This window comes from Orbicella franksi, chromosome 13, assembly GCF_964199315.1.
Source record: "Orbicella franksi chromosome 13, jaOrbFran1.1, whole genome shotgun sequence".
NCBI classification, from domain to species: domain Eukaryota; kingdom Metazoa; phylum Cnidaria; class Anthozoa; order Scleractinia; family Merulinidae; genus Orbicella; species Orbicella franksi.
In genome coordinates, this window is record NC_138157.1 from 59379 (window position 1) to 76769 (window position 17391).

At 42.1% G+C, this 17391-nt stretch overlaps 1 pseudogene; it reads right to left on the reverse strand.

The window, feature by feature from the left end:
- Nucleotides 1-465: 465 nt before the first annotated feature.
- Nucleotides 466-6903, reverse strand: LOC145466212 (uncharacterized; annotated as a pseudogene).
- Between the last annotated feature and the right edge of the window lie 10488 nt (nt 6904-17391).

The window sequence follows — 17391 nt, forward strand, 5'->3', positions numbered from 1 at the left end:
GTTTCTTGAGATCATCAGAGATTTCCCCGATTATAATGTCCAAAGCCTTAATCTGAGCTTTATCAGCTTTAGAGAGGGCATACAATGCATTGTTGTGAGCATCTACGGATGCATTTGTAGTAAATAAATGTGCCATGTTCATATTGTAATTATCTTGTCCAGGCCTTACATTCAGAAGTCTTTGTTTCGAAATGGTTATATCATCTTCAGAGTGCTTTCACTCTCTCAAACGATCGAGTAGCTGAGCAAATTCTTTGTCATCTCTTTGCCTCATTATTTCTGTCAATTCAAAGAGGGTGAAGTACTCTGTCCAAATTTTTGTTACAAATTCATTACAGCCAGATTGGGAATTTTCAAAGATCCACTTATCAAAAACTGGCTTAAGCTGGAGAAGATCTCCAGCAGTTACCAAGCTTATTCCACCAAATGGTTCATCAGTTCTAATAATTTGTTGTAGCCTTAAAGTCAAAAAGTTGAACATGCCACTGACTGACTGAGTGCACAGAAATGAAATCTTGACATTATTGATTCACTTTGCCTCGAGAGTGATAAATGAAGTATTTGTTTGTTTGTTTGAAAGTAGCTGAGCCACTCACCCTCATCAGAGGCCACTGTCTCTGGCGTTTTGGGCGTGGCCTTCTTGTTCTTGACGGGGCGACTTCCGGCCGAGGAGGAACCCTTGCGTTTGCGCTTGCGCGTGGCCTGACTAGAGACCTCTGTGCTGTTGGTGGCCGGCGATTCCTGTGTTCCCGACGCGGCTTCCGTCTCCGTGTCCGTCTCCGCCACCGAGTTAGACAATATCCGATTCAGGGCTCTCTCACACTGCTCCGTGACCGCGGTGACCTCTGTCTGCTCCACCGGCATCGCTCGGTGTCCGATGCTTCTGAGCAGGTCCGCCGACAGGGTCACCGCGCTGGCTGCGAAATCTTCCTCCTCCCCCTCTCCTTGCCCTTCATATTGACAAGCCCAGGGCTCCTTCAAGCAGCGAGACAGCGCATCCAGCGTCTCGCTTTGTACCGCTTGGAACGTCAGGAAATTCACGCCGAAATCCAGCGTCCCACGGACCAGGTAGTCCGGCAGATAGCTATCGGAGCTGTGGTAACGGACTGCGGCATACCTGGGGAACAAGAAACCAACAAGAGACGCGTGAACATCACAGGAGATAAGATTAATTGTGGAACGCTATACCGCACGAGTCTGGAAAGATACAAACGTACACTACTTTTCAAAACAAGCTAGAAACGTTAGATGTAGTTAAATAGATTTACTGCTTTTAATGATCATATTTTCTTACGCATTTTACTTGTGACTCCATTGTCAATTCTTAAATTTTGACATTAGCTAGTTCTTAATCTTAGTTTACTTTAATTTATATACCTTGATAAGGCTCTTATAATTTCTTTTTTCTGTTGTTTTTTCTCCTGGCGTACCTTAAAGTAGCTCTTTAGCTAAGTGTACCGAACCACGTTAAAGATACTGATTGATTGAACGTCAGGTCACATTGAGCTCACCGGAGATTCAATAGTCGCGCTAGGCTCAGACCGGCGCCAGCGATACACTGTCGGCTTAGCAGAGAGGCCACGTCCATGATTGACATGCGACGGATGGACAAATTGGTAGCTTTGGCGGTCACGACAATGTTGCCTGGCAAAAAACCGCCGTGGTCAGCCTCAATCAGACGTCTCGGAAAGCCATGCGTGAATTGCACGCTGGCCGGCGACCATTCGGGGGCGTTCCATAGCATCACGTTGTCAAACTTGCCGAGAAGGGGGCCAGAAAGGGGGATAACTTGAGGTTAGTTTTGCACGAACAAGCAAAAACTGACGACAACAAAAGAAAAAAGCGACGCTTTTTTTTTCAAATGAGGGTACTTTAAACACATATCTTGGGTTTGCAAAAAGGTCAATAATCAGTTAAATGTTATGATAAGAGTTAGAAAACTGATCTCCAAAGCCACTGCGGTTAAGCTGTATAAGGCCTTTTATCCTACCGCACTTTCATTAATGTTCAGTTTAGTATGAAATGAGTTCTGTCTTTGTACCTCACCAGCAGACGAAATTACACCAATTGATTACTTCGACCAATTAATGCTACAAGTTTTTGCGTGCGAGTTAATAATAATAGTTAATAAAGGTGCAAAAATCAACGAGCCAAAGAGTGTGAGGTTAAAATCTCTGAAAATAGGCCGGAACGGAGCGTCGATTTTTGCTTGTTTGTCATCGTTTATTTAGTTAGCGTGTCTTACCTGTCAAGGCGCACTTTGTCCAAGGATAAATCGAGGTCGGGTATGCCACTGGCTAGCACTTTTTCCAAGCTCGTGCCTTCCCGTTTGAACAGCTGCTCTTTCTGTAGTTCCGGGTGGGACAGTCGAAGTCGCTTGCTCGGACGTCGGTTATCTTTGCCAACCAGCCAGCCCTGCTTTAAACGATCTTGGCAGTAGACGACGGCTTCCTCGCTGCTTCTCCAGAGGGGATCATGGCCATTTCTGTCCTAGCCACCAGTTCGCAGGGTAAACGTAGGCAGTCCAATAGTCGCAGGTCGAAGTTGAAAGCCAGGGGACATTCCTTTGAGACAGCCAACGCCGTGGGGAAGTAGGGAGCGACGAAATCTGTCCCCGAACCCTGATGCATGCCGTCGACGCGGCGATGAAATCCTGGACTGTCTTCCACCTGACTGTCCTCCTCTTCGACATGGTCCGAGTCATTTTCCTCCGAATCTTCTTCCGTCTCTTCCTGCGATACGCTGTGGAGTAGAATGGACAGGTGGTTGTATTTTGAGTTAGTTATTGACAAGTTAGGCTAGGTAGGTTCTTAAATTTCTACCAGGGAGAATCAAATCAAATCAATCAATAAAGCAGTTGCCAGTATAAAGTTCACTTTTGTTGCTACTTGAGCTGTCAAGTCAATCAATGGTCTCGCTCCTTCACGCATCTCTGACTGTTTTTAAAGTTACGCACCACTCGCTACAATCTAATTAACGATTAGATTATGAGCTCGAGATTTCTATGAGGTGATAGTTGATGAGGCCGAAGAGAGAGAGCAATCTAATTGTTTTAGTAGAGTTCTGACTGAGATTAACGCAAACAACGGTTCTCGATTATTTTTCAAGGCATTGTTGAACTTCAAGCTTTAACAAAATCGCACGTATTGAATTGTTCTTGGCAAATTTGCAGTTGCTTACGCAAGTTTTTATAGTCAAGAAACCGCTAATGTCCGTTTTTTTTTTTGGTCAAAACATCTTGTAAACATAATGTAAATACTCGCTTTGCATTTACACCTACTTTCTATCTTCCAAAAACTCGAACAAATTATGCCAAATTTAATATTCGATTTCATGGACCTAAATTATGGAATGAACTCGATGAAAGATTCAAGTGTTGTACTTCTAATCAATTTAAAAAAGAACTAACTTGGCATCTCGTTAGTCTCTATTAATCTTTACTGATTTTTTGATGGTTTATATCTATTTATTTTGTTTTGCTTTCTATATTTACTCTTGTACCAAGTTTATGATATTCATGTGTACCAATGTATTTGTTGTGCCTCTTTCCTGACTCTCTTTTTAATTAGTATAATTACGGTCACCCAACTAGTTTAGCTTTTTAGTTATTTTGGGTGTGTCGTTACTGTATGAAGTGCGGTGTTCAGTTATCTGTAATTATAACCTTGTAAATTCTTTTAGTTGTTTACAGTAGTAGAAATAAACTGTTGTTGTTGTTGTTTGGTCTTGTCAGAAATTTAATTATCCGTTGACATCTAAACTTTCTAGCAAAACTTCAGACAAATTACTAAACCCGGGCATTTCGTGGCTGATAGTACACGAGTAGCTTAGCCAATCAGATTGCGGCATTTGCATTAGTATACTAGTAGAATTCTACTAAGATCTAATAGTAATGTACAGCAGTTTTCGTATAATAGTCGTTACCTAGACAGGTCATTTTCTGAGATTGTTTTCTAGCATTGGAAGAATTTGCCGGACTAAGTTGAAGGATGTGAGTTTCTACTAGCATTTTAATACCTCATTTTTGCAATTAGTTCCTAGATCTTCGCAGAAATTGCCACTGTTATCACTATTGCATTAGGCTAACATGATGTATGATTTTCACGTCTTAGTCGATCAGGTGAGATCAGTCAGAATAAGGTAAATGGTAAAATTCGGACATGCTTAGGTACTTGTGTCATTTTTCATACCACCCCGTTAACTGCAGTGACATGTTTTAAACGGTATTGAAAACGTTGCCGTACTGTGAGTTGATTTTTAGTCGGTAATTTCTGCATCTATTGCTCGGACTTAGCGCAATCCGTCTTAAACTCCAGAGGTCTTTCGTTTGTTTGGCGTCGTCATGTTTTCCTGATTTTCAACCGAAGAAAATTCGGTAGACGCTTTGACAAGAGAGATGCAAAACCATTGATTGTCTTGTTTTTGTCTGTTCTTTTCTGCTTACTGACTAACCTGCCTTTTTCCCGCTCCGCTTCGGTCAAAACGAAATCCTCTCGACGCATTCTTCGGGGCGTGGCACTCTTGTGCCTGTGCGGCGATGTTTCTCGGGAGCTGCCTAACCCAGCGGTCTTGCTGCAACGAAAATTTGGAGAAATCAAACAGTGAAACATTCGAAAAGGGAAGCTTAAAAAAAAAAGAAGATATACATGGAACGAATAAAAAAAAAAGAGAGATGTATATTGAACAAATAAAGAAGCCTAAGCCGTGTATTACACTGCGACAAAACGCGACGGGCATTTGGGAACACGAGGGAAAGGTTTTTTTCTACCTTTCTCGACTTAGTCTTCTTCATTTGCCTTATGACATACACTCTCAGCCAAGCTCTTGGAAGCTTTCGTTTTATCCCAGACATATCACTAACCTACGGAAGTCATGGCTTGCGTGGACTGGCTCACTCTGCGAACTGTTGAAAAAATAGCCAGTTGATTAATTATAAACGCTCACATAACAAAATAATCGAGAAGAAAATTGTCATTTGTTATAATTACACGCGCAGATATAGCAAAACGATAAAAAGGAGAGAAAAGTGTCCTTGACTACTAGCAATTCACCTTGTCTGGCCAGAATTTACTCCACTCGCCTCTCCTCCTGCGCTGAGTTCCGTGGCGGCAGGCTGATCTGAAGTTTCATTTTGCTCGCTATGAAAGAAGGATGAAAAAACTAATTACACACGCAAGGTATGAAATAACTCATGGAATAAACGGAACGGGAAAAATAACGAAAAAAACGGAGCAAACAGAATTGCCATCTGTTATCGCCTGCGTGAATCCCGCTAATTGAGTTACGTTATTTGATTTTGACCGCTTGCCGTTCGCGTGACCCGCGGGACGGTTGAACTTTGCAACCGGGCCTTTCTCGGACTAGACCAGGGGGGATTGGGCAATTTATCGGTTCGATATTTTGCACAGGCCTTCTCGTTCAAAAGCAAGTCAGCAACTCACCCAGCGCCAGTCGAGCTTTGAGGGCGTAAATATGCCGTGAGATCTCGTTTCGCTGGCATGCTCTTCCGGGTCTTCTGTTCTCTTCTGCTCAGGTGTGCTATGGAAACTAATTCTGGACTGCAACCGGCTGCTATTTATATAGATAGGGGCCTTATCGAGTCACGTCCGTTTTGACACTTCGTGCTGTTTCGATTTGACTTCATGGCAAGTGAACGTGACAAGGTATTCTCGGCTATATGGAAAGACAAGTTTGTTGGGAGCCTAGTTTGGAATTTCTAAAGTGTCTTGGAGTTTTGGTGAACGAAGTTTCACCATTTTACGGGCTAAATGTGGTTGTGGCGTGAGCCACCGAGTGTGACGTCATCAGAGGAACTGGTAAGTTAAGCACGTTTTCGACCTTGTTCATATTGCGAAAGAATGTCTTACAGTAAACACCCGCGTATAAGAACCTAGTGATTTAAGAACCTACAGGCTGAAATTGGGCATTTTAATACCCAAATATATAAGAACCTATTTAGGCTGGCAAAGAACAATAGGCTCTTATACAAAAAAACACTCTTATTTTGTAGCCAAAATACTGGATTTTAATTGATAGAAATTGTGAAATTTCTGAGAAACACCATGAAAATTATTTGTTTAATTGAAAATCTTTTAAATACAGAGTATAGAATACTGTATAAAATTATACTGGTGTAGCCTTGGGACTTGTCCTATAACACGGAGTTTATACAGGGGAGTTTATACATGGCGGTTAAGACGGCACGAAGATGGGTTTTGGTTCAATCCGTGGAGTTTTAAAATGGAAAGCTGTTAAGCTAATCAACAGCAGCTGCGACAAATTGACATGGAAAGACTAGATGGACGTACTATACCATTTTTGTGCGGCATTTTGGTGTATTTTTAACGAGGAGACCTTCGTGGAGTGGTAAAATGGAAAATTATCAAGCTAAGGAATACTAGCTTCGGCAATGGACATTGAAATCCTGAAAGCTACGATGCTCGTTTCGAAATCTTTAAAGCTACGATGTTAAAAAGCGACGATGTCATGTCACGACCGAGGACGAAAAGTCTTTTAAAATGTCACCCGGAGGAGGAAACAATGCAGTGGGGCATGAATTCTGTATCATCTGGAACCTAAGGTGAGCCTCCTTGTTGTGTCGTATTTTTTTACTACGCCTTTTATACGAGGGGGATTATTTCGTTCGGAAAGTAGCTCTGGTGCAGGGTCGACCGCTCTTTGAATGAAAAATGAATGAAAGACAGATTTTTTTATCATGTCTTATCAGATTTCTAAATAGTATCACTGGGGAAAATCTAGATGATGTGAAAGTTGTCAAGACTGCCCCAACTGGTAAAGCAGCATTCAGCATTAAAGGCAATACACTACATGCTGCTTTTAAGATACATGCCAAAAGAGGTTTTGAGTATTTTGCACTGGACAGTGGCAGACTGGATACCATTTGAGCAAAACTAAACAAACAGGGTGATTTTCATTGATAAGATTTCTATGGTTGAAAGTGGTATGTTCAACTTTTTGACTTTAAGGCTACAACAAATTATTAGAACTGATGAACCATTTGGTGGAATAAGCTTGGTAACTGCTGGAGATCTTCTCCAGCTTAAGCCAGTTTTTGATAAGTGGATCTTTGAAAATTCCCAATCTGGCTGTAATGAATTTGTAACAAAAATTTGGACAGAGTACTTCACCCTCTTTGAATTGACAGAAATAATGAGGCAAAAAGATGACAAAGAATTTGCTCAGCTACTCGATCGTTTGAGAGAGTGAAAGCACTCTGAAGATGATATAACCATTTCGAAACAAAGACTTCTGAATGTAAGGCCTGGACAAGATAATTACAATATGAACATGGCACATTTATTTACTACAAATGCATCCGTAGATGCTCACAACAATGCATTGTATGCCCTCTCTAAAGCTGATAAAGCTCAGATTAAGGCTTTGGACATTATAATCGGGGAAATCTCTGATGATCTCAAGAAACAAATGAAAAACAAAATCCCAGATGATCCGACAAAGACAATGGGTTTATATTTGCTCATGACAACTACATTGATGTGACTGACGGACTCACCAATGGTGCAGAGTGTGTCACAGAACACATAGACTACAGAGTTGAAATTATACCAGACCAATTATTATTTGGGTGTCATTTCCACATCCTGACGTAGGCAGAAACCAGCTTAGAGAAAATGCACATTTATACAAGGCAACTATAAGTAGAAATTCGACACCAGTATTGGAAGTAACAAGACAATTTTGAGCCAACAAAAAAAGTGAGGTCCAAATTCTCCGGCGCCAATTTCCACTTAGACCTGCTGCTTCCAAGACTATTCACCGTTGTCAAGGCGACACATTAAATGAGGTAGTTGTTGATTTTCCAGTATCCAGAAGAGAGCACATACATTATGTTGGCTTGAGCCATGTACGAAACAGCTCTGCAATGCATATTTTTAATTTGAATGAAAACAAAATAAAGGTTAGTGAGAAAGTTAAAAGTGAAATGAACAGACTAAGAACACAAGTAAGCCTTGTGCCTTAAGCAGTGTTACGGACTGACGATTCACCCCAAACAAAAACAGTCTTGTTTCAGAATGTTAGATCTCTCCACCTCCACATAGATGATGTGCAAAGTGATTACAACATTCAAGAAGCTGACGACAACATTTTTGTTGGATCAAAACTTTGCTTGTTAGATAGAGATGATACATATCAGCTTAGTAAATTAACTCTTTACAGAAATGACTTTAATCAGTCTAACATAAGAACTTGCTATGGAACTGCTTTGTACATTAAGATTGATTTGAATTGTACTAAAATTCCATACAGATATAACTTTTAATTAATAATTTGGAAATCACTGTAATGGTGTTGAGCCAATCAATTCCAAATATTAATGTCATTGGTATCTATCGATCGAAAACTAGTTACAGCTTCACAGTTGATTGATCCTCTTACTCATCTCCATGACTTAGTATTCACAGAATCTACAATTCCGAATGTACTGCTTGGGGATTTCAATTCTGATCTAATGCAGGCAAACTCAGAACAAAAGGCTCTGAAAAATATCTTATAACAGACAAAGGATACACTCAGTCGATTAACCAGTTTACTACTGACTACCGTACTCAGATAGATCATGTATATACCAATGTATTACAATGTCTACAATCAGCAGGTACCCTGGAGTCTTACTACAGTGATCATAAACCTATTTACATTTTCATGAAAGCTGTTTGAATATTTCCCTGTATTTATCATATGAGATCATTATTAATATATAATTTAGCTGAATTTGGAAACTTTACATACCAAAGAAATACATGTATCTAAATGTATCAAGCAACTATTTAAATCACACAGCAAAACAGTCAGAAAATTTATTTGCAGAAACAAAGAATGGTTTGAATTTACTGTGCTATTAATGTCCCTAAATTCCTAGTCTTCATAGAGATTCAAAATTACATGTAACTCTACCAAAATTTACAGATGCTGTACATGACAATACCTTTTCTCCAGGTTAAAAGAATTATTTTGACTCCAGTCTTTCTTTAGAGAGAGCACGACATTATAGCTAGCATTTTCTTTCTTAACCCTTTCCAGAAAAGCAAGAAATATCACTTGGACACCTTAGTTAGGTAGGTAGCTTATTTTTATTGGCGCAGCAGGGGGGGGGGGGGGAGAGAATAGAAAGGAAAGCAAATTAAAGAAATACAATATTTTTTCTGCATATAATCATTTATACCCTTTTAAAATGTGTCACTGTTATATTCATTGTGTATTGCAGGTTAGGCAAGTTGTACTATTGTACATGTGCATATAACCCAGATGAACACTGCAATAACAACTACAGTATAATATGCAAGTGACAGTACGCAGATGTTACTATTAACACGTTACTGATGCTATACATGTTTATTAGCTGTCAAAAATAATATCAAAAGACTTAGTAGAAACTGGCTTTAACAACATAAATCACCCTTTAAACTTCATGAAATTAATCTGAGAATTACAGATGGATGTGAAATTCTCCTGCTTACAAAGAGAATAAGATGTTTTCAAGACTTAGGTCAGCTGACACTTGAACTTTTGAAACTCACTCTTTGCAAAAGACATTGGGTGCAAGCATATAAAATGGCTCTCCAAGCTGCATGTATAATTACAGAGTTGGAAACACTTTAGACCTTTATCCATATATGTTTCTTAAAGTCAAGAATGTTGACAATTGAAATCCATCTGAACTTGCTATGCGTGTCAAGCCTTAACTCGAGAAATGAACTTATAGCTTTACACTGAAATACAGAAATTATATAACAGAAGCTTAAAATTAGCAGTTCTATACCATGTTCATATATATGAACATATACGTGTAGAGTATCGCAATCAGTCTTAATATTAGGACTACAATTAAATGAAACTCCTAGAACCCATCATTAAGGAACACAAAAGGTGAATGTTTTAATCTGTCTCTATTCATAAAATACAAATCTTGCAATGTTTATTCGAAGTATAAGCTGTCCTAACTGTTCCAGCTTATACCTTTTGAATTTCCATTCAGTTCTTAAAATGGTGGTTATCATGCTGTACTTCTACTACGTGTATGTCCTGCTGCTTTAGATTGTTATTTATAACTCAGCAAAAATTGTATAATCTGTGTCAATAGGAGACCGCTGTCTAGAATGTCTCCTCTTACCTTTTATGTGCTACATTATGGTAGTCAGTATTTCAGTGGACTTAATAAGAAAGAAAATGCTCTTAATAAAAGCAGTGTTCCTCTTGATTTTTGTTGTTACACTCTGTTGAAATCTATTTTCAATTATGTAATAAATAATTATTTATAATTTATAAAGTAATTTTAACGGAGAGCAAATTCAGCCACCTAAAGGGTGGGAGGCGTGGTAGCCTCATGGTTACTGCACTCGTCTCTGGATCAAGTGGTCCAGGTTCAGGCCCTGGCCGTTGACATTGCGTTATGTTCTTGGGCAAGACACTTCATTCTCACAGTGCCTCTCTCTACCCCCATGTATAAATGGGTACCCGCGAAACTAATGCCGGGGAAAACCCTGCAATGGACTGCATCCCATCCAGGGGGGAGTAGAAATACCCCTAGTTACTTCACACTACAAAAACCGGGACAAGCTCCAGCCTGGTGGGCCACTTGGCCTGTATGCAAAATCACGATGCGCGAAATGCGGTCTAGGCTACTGTTTCAGTCTTAAAGTAAAGTGTGGCTATATTTCGGCCCACAAGCTCGAAAGTGAGCGTTCAAAAAGTTTTGCTGTGTCCATTTCACTGCAAAACAAGGCCATCAGGACTTAGTTTAGCATCCAAGGGACTGGAAAATGTTACCCAAGTTCCGGGAGATCCACCCGAAGTTTGTCAAAATAACAATGCGCGTAAGGTAGTCTCGGTTACTCTTTAAGTCTTAAAGTAAAGTGGGGCCTTATTTCGGCCAGGAAGCTCGAAGGTGAGCGTTCAAAAAGTTTTGCTCTGTCCATTTCACTGCAAACCAAGGCCATCAGGGGTTACTTTAGACTTCCTGGCACTGGAAAATATCCCCCAAGTTCCGGAACATCGACCCGAAGTTTGTCAAACTCACGATGCGAGCAAGGCGGTCTCGGCTACTGTTTCAGTCTTAAGTGAAGTGAGGCTATATTTCGGCCCAGAATCTCGAAAGTGTGCGCTCAAAAAATTGTGCTGTGTCCATTTCAATGCAAACCAAGGCCATCAGGAGTTAGATTAGAGTCCCCGGGACTGGAAAATATCCCCCAAGTACCGGGAATTGCAGCCGAAGTTGATCAAATTCATGATGCGCGTAACGTGGTCTCCGCTACTGTTTCAGTCTTAAAGTCAAGTGTGCCTATATTTCGGCCCACAAGCTAGAAAGTGAGCGTTCAAAAGGTTTTCCTGTGTCCATTTCACTTCAAAAGAAGGCCATCAGGACTTAGTTTAGCGTCCAAGAGACTGGGAAATATACCCCAAGTTCCGGGAAATCCATTCGAAGTTCGTCAAAATTACGATATACGTAAGGCGGTTTCGGCTACTCTTTCAGGCTTAAAGTAAAGTCGGGCTATATTTCTGTCCAGAAGCTCGAAAGTGAGCGTTGAAAAAGTTTTGGTGTGTGCATTTCTCTGCAAACCAAAGCTATCAAAAGTTAGTTTAGGGTCCCCGGGACTGGAAAATATTTTCCAAGTTCTGGGAAAGCGAGCCGAAGTTGATCAAAATCACGATGCGCGAAATGCGGTATCGGCTACTGTTTCTGTCTTAAAGTAAAGTGTGGCTATATTTCGGACCACAAGCTCGAAAGTGAGCGTTCAAAAAGTTTTTCTCTGTCCACTTCACTCCAAAGCAAGGCGATCAGGAGTTAGTTTAGAGTCCCCGGGACTGGAAAATATCCCCCAAGCTCCGAGAAATCGAGCTGAACTTGGTCTAACTCACGATGCGCGTGAGGCGGTCTCGGCTACTATTTCAGTCTGAAAGTGAAGTGGGATTCTATTTCGGCCCAGAAGCTACAAAGAGAGTGTTAAAAAAGCTTTCCATTGTCCATTTCACTGAAAACCAAGGCCATCAGGAGTTAGTTTAGAGACCGCGGAAATGGAATATATCCCCCAAGTTGCGGGAAACCGACCCGAAGTGTATCAAAATCACGATTTGCACAAGACGGTCTCGGCTACTCTTTCAGTCTTAAAGTAAAGTGGGGCTATATTTCGGTTTAGAAGCTCGAGAGTGAGCGTTCAAAAAGTTTCGCTGTGTCCATTTCACTGAAAACCAAGACAATCAGGAGTTAGTTTAGAGTCCCCGGGACTGGAAAATATCCCCCAAGTTCCGGCAAATCGAGCCGAAGTTGGTCAAAATCACGGCGCGCTTAAGGCGGTGTCGGCTACTTCTTCAGTCTCAAAGTGAAGTGGGGCTCTATTTCGGCCCACAAGCTCAAAGCTCGAAAAAAATTACTGTGTCTATTTCACTGCAAACCAAGGCTATCAGGAGTTAGTTTAGAGACCTCGGGAGTGGAATGTATTTCCCAAGTTCCGGAAAATCGAGAAGACGTTGCTCAAAATCACGATGCGCGTAAGGCGGTCTCGGCTACTTTTTCAGTTTTAAAGTAAAGTGGGCTATATTTCGGCCCAGAAGCTTGAAGGTGAGCGTTCAAAAAGTTTTGCTGTCTCCATTTCACTGCAAACCAAGGCCCTCAAGAGTTAGTTTAGAGTCCCTGGGACTGGAAAATATCCCCCAAGTTCCGGAATATCGACCCGAAGTTGGTTAAAATCACGATGCGCGCACGCCGGTCTCCGCTACTCTTTAAGTCGTAAGTGATGTGGGACTATATTTCGGTCTAGAAGCTCGAAAGTGTACGTTCAAAAACTTGTGCTGCGTGAATTTTACTGCAAACAATGGCCATCAGGAGTTAGTTTAGAGTCCGAGGGACTGGAAAATATTCCCCAAGTTCCAGGAAAGCGAGCAGAAGTTGATCAAAATCACAATGCGCGTAATGCGGTCTCGGCTACTGTTTCAGTCTTAAAGTGAAGTGTGGCTATATTTAGGCCCACAAGCTCGAAAGTGAGCGTTGAAAAAGTTTTTCTGTGTCCATTTCACTGCAAACCAAGGCCATCAGGAGTTAGTTTAGAGTCGCCGGGACTGGAAAATATTCTCCAAGTTCCAGGAAATGGCGCCGAAGTTGATGAAAATTACGATGCGCGTAACGGGCTCTCGGCTATTCTTTCAGTCTTAAATTTAAGTAGGGCTATATTTCGGCCCTGAAGCTCCAAGGTGAGCGTTCAGAATGTTTTGCTGTGTTTATTAAACTGCATACCAAGGTCATCGGGAGTTAGTTTAGCGTCCCCGGGACTTTAAATTATTCGCCAACTTCCGGGAAATCGAGCAAAAGTGGCCCGAAATCACGATGCGCGGAAGGCGGTCTCGGCTACTCTTTCAGTCTTAAAATTAAGGGGGGCTATATTTCGACCTAGAAGCTCGAGACCGGGCCTGCGCTAATTTTACCTGTGTCCATTTCACTGACATCTTAGGCCATCAGGAGTTAGTTTAGAGTCCTTGGGACTGGAAAATATTTCCCAAATTCTGGCAGATCGAGATAAAGTTACTCAAAATCACGATGCGCTTAAGGCGGTCTCGGCTACTCTTTCAGTCTTAAAATGAAGTGGGGCTATATTTCGGCCGAGAAGCTTAACACCGAGCGTGCGCTCCTTTTGCCTGTGTACATATCACTGAAAACTAAGTTCATCAGGAGTTAGCATAGAGTCCTCGGGACTGGAAAATATTCCCCGAATTCCGGCAAATCGAGCCAAAGATGCTCAAAATCACGATGCGCGTAAGGCGGTCTCTGCTACTCTTTCAGTCTTAAAATGAACTGGGGCTATATTTCGGCCGAGAAGCTCGACACCGAGCGTGCTCTCCTTTTACCTGTGTCCATTTCACTAAGAACTAAGTCCATCAGGAGATAGTTTAGAATCCTCGAGTCTGGAAGCTATCCTCCAAGTTGGGGCAAATTGAGCCATACTTTCTTAAAATTACGATAAGCGTACATCAGTTTCGTTTACTCTTTCAGTCTTAAAATGAACTGGGACTACACTTCAGCCTAGAAGCTCGACACCGAGCGTGCGCTCCTGTTACCTGTCACCATTTTACTGAAAACTAAGGCCATCAAGAGTTAGGGTAGAGTCTCCGGGACTGGAAAATATCCCCCAAGTTTTGGCAGATCGAGCCATAGTGGCTAAAAATTTCGATCCGCTTAAGGCGGTTTCGTGTACACTTTCAGTCTTAAAATAAAGTGGGGCTATATTTCGGCCTACAACCTGGAAACCGAGCGTGCGCCCCTTTTACCTGTGTCCATTTCACTAAAAACCAAGGCATTCAGGAGTTAGTTTAGAGCTTCCGGGACTGGAAAATATCCCCCAAGTCCCAGGAAATCAAGCCGAAGTTCGACAAAATTACCATGCGCGTAAGGCGGTCCCGGCTACTCTTTCAGTCTTAAAGTGAAGTGGGGCTATGCTTCGGCCCAGAAGCTCGAACGTGAACGTTCAAAAAGTTTGGCTGTGTCCATTTCACTGACAACCAAGGCCATCAGGAATTAGTATATTCTCAGCTCCGACTATTGCATTTCTAGCTCTCTGATTGGCTCAAAAACTCCGACTATGAGCCATTAGTCGGAGTTTTACCTTATATGGAAAACAGTGCGCCAAGTTTAAAAATTTTCCGCTCTGTAAAATTGTTGAAATAAAAATCGGCGGCAAAAACCCGATTAAGAATATACTAAAACAATTATTCCATTCGACCTTGTTGGATATGAAGTGATCATAACCAACTCGCGCTACGCGCTCGTTGGTTATTTATCACTTCATATCCAACAAGGTCGAATGGAATAATTGTCAATTAGTTTAGAGTGCCCGGGACTGGGAATTATCTCCCAAGTTCCGGGAAATCCAGCCGAAGTAGCCAAAAATCACGATGCGCGTAAGGCGGTCTCGGCTAGTCTTTCAGTCTTAAAGTGAAGTAGGGCTATGCTTCCGCCCAGAAGCTCAAAAGTGAGCGTTCAAAAAGTTGTGCTGTGTCCATTTCACTGCAAACCAAGGCAATCAGGAGTTAGTTTAGAGTCCCCGGTACCAGAAAATATCCCCCATTTCCGGGGAAATCGAGACGAAGTTGGTCAAAATAACGATGCGCGTAAGGCGGTCCCGGTTACTCTTTCATTCTTAAAAGTGAACTGGGGCAATATTTCCGCCCAGAAGCTCCAAAGTGAGCGTTCAAAAAGTTGTGCTGTGTCCAGTTTACTGCAGACCAAGGACGTCGGGGGTCAGTTTAGAGTCCCCGGGACTGGAAAATATCCCCCAAGTTCCGGGAAATCGAGCCGAAGTTGGTCAAAATCACGATGGGCGTAAGGAGGTCTCGGCTACTCTTTCAGTCTTAAAGTGAAGTGGAGCAATATTTCGGCCCAGAAGCTCGAAACTGAGTGTTTAAAAAGTTTTGCTGTGTCCATTTCACTGCAAAACAAGGCCATCACGACTTAGTTCAGGGTCCAAGGGACTGGAAATATCCCTCAAGTTACGGAAAATCTACCCGAAGTTAGTCAAAATCACGATGCGCTTAAGGGGGCCTGGGCTACTCTTTCAGTCTTAAGGTAAAGTGGGCTTAGATTTAACTCCAGAAGCTCGAAAGTAAGGGTTCAAAAATTTTTCTCGCTATTTCACTCACATCTTAGACAATCAGAAGTGAGTTTAGAGACTTTGGGACTGGAAAATATCTCCCAAGTTTCGCCAGATCGAGCCGAAGATCCTCAAAAATCAAAATGCGCGTAAGGCGCTCCCGCCTACTCTTTCAGTCTTGAAAAGAAGTAGGGCTATATTTCCGCCAGCAAGCTCGAAAGTGCGCGTTCAAAAAGTGTTCCTGTGTCCATTTCACTGAAAACCAAGGCCATCAGGAATTAGTTTAGAGTGCCCGGGACTGGGAATTATCTCCCAAGTTCCGGGAAATCCAGCCGAAGTATCCCAAAATCACGATGCGCGTAAGGCGGTCTCGGCTAGTCTTTCAGTCTTAAAGTGAAGTAGGGCTATGCTTCGGCCCAAAAGCTCAAAAGTGATCGTTCAAAAAAATGTGCTGTGTCCATTTCACTGCAAACCAAGGCAATCAGGAATTAGTTTAGAGTCGCCAGTACCGGAAAATATCCGCCATTTCCCGGGAAATCGAGCCAAAGTTGGTAAAAATCACGATGCGCGTAAGGCGGTCCTGGTTACTCTTTCATTCTTAAGGTAAAGTGGGCTTAGATTTAACTCCAGAAGCTCGAAAGTAAGGGTTCAAAAATTCTTGTCTCTATTTCACTCACATCTTAGACAATCAGAAATGAGTTTAGAGACTTTGGGACTGGAAAATATCTCCCAAGTTTCGCCAGATCGAGCCGAAGATCCTCAATATCACAATGCGCGTAAGGCGCTCCCGCCTACTCTTTCAGTCTTAAAAAGAAGTAGGGCTTTATTTCGGCCAGCAAGCTTGAAAGTGCGCCTTCAAAAAGTGTTCCTGTGTTCATTTCACTGGAAACCAAGGCCATCAGGAGTTAGTTTAGAGTCCCCCAGACTGGAAAATATCCCCCTATTTGCGGGAAATCGAGACGAAGTTGGTCAAAATCACGATGCGCGTAAGGCGGTCTCGCCTACTCTTTCAGTCTTAAAGTTAAGTGGGGCTATATTTCGACCCATAAGCTCCAAAATGAGCGTTCAAAAAGTTTTGCTGTGTCCATTTCGCTTCAAACTAAGGCCATCGGAAGTTAGTTTAGGTTCCCCGGGAATTGAAACTATTCGCCAACTTCCGGGAAATCGAGCCGAAGTTGGTCAAAATTACGATGCGCATAACGCGGTCTCGGCTACTCTTTCAGTCTTAAAGTTTTCGGCCGAGAAGCTCGAAAGTGAGCGTTCAAAAAATTTGCTGTGTCCATTTCACTGCAAACCAAGGCCATCAGCAGTTAGTTTAGAGTCCCCGGGACTGGAATATATCCCCAAAGTTCCGGAAAATCACGATGCGCGTAAGACGGTCTCGGCTACTCTTTCAGTCTTAAAGTAAAGTGGGGCTATATTTCGGCCCAGAAGCTCGAAAGTGACCCTTTAAAAAGTTACGCTTTGTGCATTTAACTGCAAAGCAAGGCCATCAGCAGTTAGTTTAAAGTCCCCCGGACTGGAAAATATCCCCCAAGTTCCGGGAAATCGAGCTTAACTTGGTCAAAATCACGATGCTCGTAAGGCGGTCTCGGCTACTATTTCAGTCTTAAAGTGATGTACGGTTGTATTTCGGCCCAGAAGCTCGAAACTGAGCGTTCAAAAAGTTTCTCTGCGTCCATTTCACTGCAAAAGAAGGCCATCAGGAGTTAGTTTAGAGTCCCTGGGACTTGAAAATATCGCCAAAATTCTAGAAAATCGAGCGCAAGTTGCT